The sequence below is a fragment of the Ischnura elegans genome, chromosome 10 (assembly GCF_921293095.1).
Source record: "Ischnura elegans chromosome 10, ioIscEleg1.1, whole genome shotgun sequence".
NCBI classification, from domain to species: domain Eukaryota; kingdom Metazoa; phylum Arthropoda; class Insecta; order Odonata; family Coenagrionidae; genus Ischnura; species Ischnura elegans.
This window is the reverse complement of record NC_060255.1, coordinates 182,016-186,679: the sequence shown is the minus strand read 5'-3', so window position 1 is coordinate 186,679 and position 4,664 is coordinate 182,016.

Genomic DNA, 4,664 nt, shown 5'->3' with positions numbered 1-4,664 from the left:
CTATAGCGCGCCATAAGTCATAACATATTAATGTTCTTCCTTAGGGCCGATTCACGAGATTGTTACGTCAATCAAGCATCGGTCTAGCGTTATGTAAGCTTGTCCCAAGAGCGGGCAAGTTAAGTCTCCCGTCTACCCAGCGTAGATAGAATAAATAAAAATGTCTTTCTAACAAGCCATTGTAATACTTATTCTTGTAGTTTTCTTGAGTGCACACTTTTTACTAATATTTTTATAATAATTCAAAAATTATTAAAATCAGTACAACCGTTCTTGATTTAGAACTGGTGTTTTGAAACCGTTCATTGAATATCAGGTGGTACGAAGTTCACCGGGGTGATCTAGTTTAGTTATATCTAGTTCCTTAATTAATTTTTTCCAACACATTATTAATAAAACTATTCCGTATTTTTCAAATAACTGTGTTTCACCGCATTTTGTCGTCATCTACTGGTAATGTATAATGAAAAAAGAAAAAGATAGACGCTACGCAATGCTATAAACTATAATTGAAGGTGCTATAAAATTAAAATGAAAGTGCTATTTACACGTATATCTAGTTATTAGTAATGCTTCTGTTTTATTTTGAGGTGTTGTCAATTTTTTAACATCTTTTCCGACTTTTCGACGCATATTTGTCATCTTCATTGACTTCCCACGTCATAAGTATAAGCACCCGAGCTTGACGCAAATTTGTGAAGTGATGGTTCGTCTAATAAAAAAAATAATACTCATCTTATATGGAGGACACTTGTATTTCAATAATTAAAGGCATAACTGCATAGATAGTTACGGAGTCATGACCCCAGTGATACCCCCTACCCCTAAATCTCACTAGAAAAAGTTGCAGAAATAAGAAAGGAAAGGAAATGGAAAAAATGTCAACTAGAATACCTAAAATAAAGAAGAAGAAATGTACTCTACCGTTTCCATGCGGTGTTTCGTGGAAATGGGTGAAAAGTGTTATTTATGAGTGTTGTAAACGTTGAGATTCAACTTTAAGTTGATTATGAGTGAAATATACGGAATTTCACGACTTGGGAGGAAGAAAAGTATAATTTATTGCTATAATAATCAATGAAATAATTAATGAGATCTGCTTCTTCAAAAATATATTACAGATCATGGAGGAAAGAATTGGAGTTCTTAAATCTCATTGTTCATTATGATGTTAATTTATTCGCTTCCTTTTGTTATGGAAGGATGGGAATCACCCCCTACTACCACGACCGCCACCTCTTACACGACCGCCACCCCATACCCTCACCAACACGGCAAGCTTTTCCTACTCATTTAAAAGGGTTTATTTCTTTTTCGTTGTGAAATATATGATAATGTATCTAATTTATCAAATATCTGATATTTTTTTCTATCCATTTATTCTGGCAGTGATTATTAAGGAGAAGACTACAAGATGTACTGGAGGTGTTCACCTTCCTCAAGAAGTAAGAGTTGGAGGATGGGTGAAGTATCGGATGGAGAGGGGTTGTTGCCCCTAATTAATTATGATGGGGGAGAGAGAAATCTATACTATCCCCGGATGTTCAGGATGACTGAAGGGGGAGTATGTTTTTACAACTGAAACGGGGATGAAAAGTTTTATGTACGCATATTAATAAAACACATTACAAATGGAATGAAAAATGTATTATTTATTTCTTAATTTATTTACCCAGAACAATAACCTTTAAATATGCTAGAAGTTGCATTAGAATGATGGAGATGATCTTTCGATTTTAAAAACTGAAAAATTCAACACTAATTTGGAATATTAAAATAGAAAGTATTAATGTTAGAGAACAGAAATGTTAATACAAAGTATGGTTTCGTTTATTAGCTTTAAGGATGAACATTTTCTGTAATAGACGTCAAAACGATATATCGTGAAATAGGGGTACCCTTGCACCCTGACAATGGAGCCTCAAGGGTCTGAGAAAATTTAATTGTTTCATCTGAGAGATAATAAAATGCTAACAGCTATGTCGTTTAAATCATACATTTATCTATTGAAATGTGGAAGATATTAAAGTTAGATGCTGCTGTGACGTCATGTGCCAGCTTCGGCATGCAGCTTTGGAGGCTTACCGGTTGAATACGTAAAAAATAATCAGTGATTCGTATATTACGACAAAGGAGGAACATTTTCTGTACTAACTGTCAAAACGCTAACTCTTCAAACTGGATACCCTAGTACAGTTATTATGGACCCTGAATGAGTACAAGGAAATTTGAAGATTGCATTCGAAGGATAATGAAATGCTAACAGCTATGCAGTTTAAAGCAAAAATTTATCTATTCAAATGTGGAAGATATTTAAGGTAAATGACGCTGTGACGTCATGCACCAGAAACCTCATTCACTTTTTGAGAGTTACGGGTTGAATTCGTAAAAGATAATCAGTGATTCGTGTATAACGTTGAAGGAGAAACATTTTTTGTAATAACTGTCAAAACGCTAACTCTTCAAATTGGATACCCTAGTACCCTTACTTTGGACCCTGAATGAGTCTTAGAAAATTTGATGATTGGATTCGAAGGATGATAAAATGCTTATAGCTATGTCGTTTAAAGCAAAAATTTATCTATTCAAATGTGGAAGATATTCAAGGTAAATGATGCTGTGACGTCATGCGCCAGACTCCCCATTCACTTTTTGAGAGTTACGGGTTGAATTCGTAAAAGATAATCAGTGATTCGTGTATAACGTTGAAGGAGAAACATTTTTTGTAATAACTGTCAAAGCGCTAACTCTTCAAATTGGATACCCTAGTACCCTTACTTTGCGCCCTGAATGAGTCTTAGAAAATTTGATGATTGCATTCGAAGGATGATAAAATGCTTACAGCTATGCCGTTTAAAGCAAAACTTTATCTATTCAAATGTGGAAGATATTTAAGGTTTTATAAGTTTCCCCCAAACGAGAAAAATTTTCGGATTTTTGGGCACTTTAAGAGGGAATTATGAAAAATAAATTAATTTATCGTATATAAAGTTGAAAGATGAACAAGTTCGATACTTATTGTCAAAATGCTAACTCTACAAATTAGGGTACATGGTTACCCTGACCCTGAATCCTTGGGAGTCGGAGAAATTTTGATTAGTGTATTCGAAGGACAGTTAAACTAAATCACTTTTGCCGTTTACAGTTTTCATTTATCACTTCAAATAAGAAAGATATTGAGGTTTAAGTTTTATCCTCATGCCCTACCCCCAGAGTGTAGGGGTCACACCCGAAGTGTAAGGTGTTAAACAATACACGCAATGGATGACCAGTTACTTACTGAACAACTTTCCAATTTAAACTATATTTTTATCTCTTCAAATAAAGGAGTTATTGAGCAAAATTCCCGAAATTTTCGGGTTTTTTGGTCATAGGGCCAAAACCGTAGGTCCAATCGGTCTGAAACTTGGGGAAATTACTCACTACGTAGTAGTGAGTACCCCCCGCCCTGATCGACCCCTTAAGGGGTACATAGGGGGTGTCAGGACAAAATTAAATTTCCCTTACCCTGAATACCCTTAAATACCCTTAAAAGGGTATTTTCGAGAAAAATATCAGGGATTAATGCTAGTTGACAGAATTTCCCTTGTAAGGTGTTTTGAAGCTCTCGGATCAATTTTATCGGTTTTAATGATCTTACATTTGCATGGACTTCTAAAAATATTGCCAAAAGAATATGGACTCAGGTTGGCACCCACCAATTCACTCTCTGAGGTGGTTCTCCCAATTTCTATTGACTTCTTATGTCGACGGTAGCTATGTTTGAAAACCAAGTTTTGAAATGCGTATGGTCATGTTTAGGGCGGAGGCGACCTCGGTACGTGCGTCTAATGGGGACTTGTACAGCGAGACGCCTTTCCCCGAGGTTGCTACGCGGAAGTGACTTTGGATTGTCCCCGTTTTCTCATTGAAAAGCATTTATTTTCAAAATGTTCAATAACAAAGTAGTTAGAGGTATTATTTCGGTTATTTCCGATGCCGAGACGGGGAAATACGATTCACGTTACCTTCACGTATGAGGAGATCTTGCTAACTACCAATGGGAACATATCCAACTCGAGTGGGAGAAGCTATGGGCTCGGCACGTGTCTGGAATGCACCGGGAGTGAAAGGGAACGCTTAATTTGACCTTGTCCCAGACTCCCCAAATCCTGACTACTGAAAGTAGTGACACAAAGAAAACGTTCTCTACTATGCTAAGAGTTGACTATCACACGAAAGACACCCAGAAGAAGACGACCGACCCATGTTCTTCACGGGAAAAAGCATCTGTACCTCCGACATCTTCGCAAAGGATCCCAATGCAGTCTGCCGATGAGCCAATCATCAAGGCCACTTTGGAAAAATCGGGGGAATCATCATCATCCCCTAACGGAACCTTTCTGCGGCAAGAAAGAAACCAGGAGGAAAAAAGTGACTCGGTGTTCACAGTGGTCGAGAGCAAGAGAAATCGGCGGCGATCAAGAATGTTCGGAACTGGGAACGCTAGTTCGGGTTGTCCTTTCAAGGCATTGGAGAGAAAGGCGTTCATCCATGTGTGGAGACTCGAACCACAAATAAAAGATAAGGAGGTTAAAGATTACCTTGAAGAAAAATTGAATTCTCCCGTGACTGTTGTAACCTTAAATGCCAGGGGTCCCTATGCCTCGTTCAAAATTACTGTT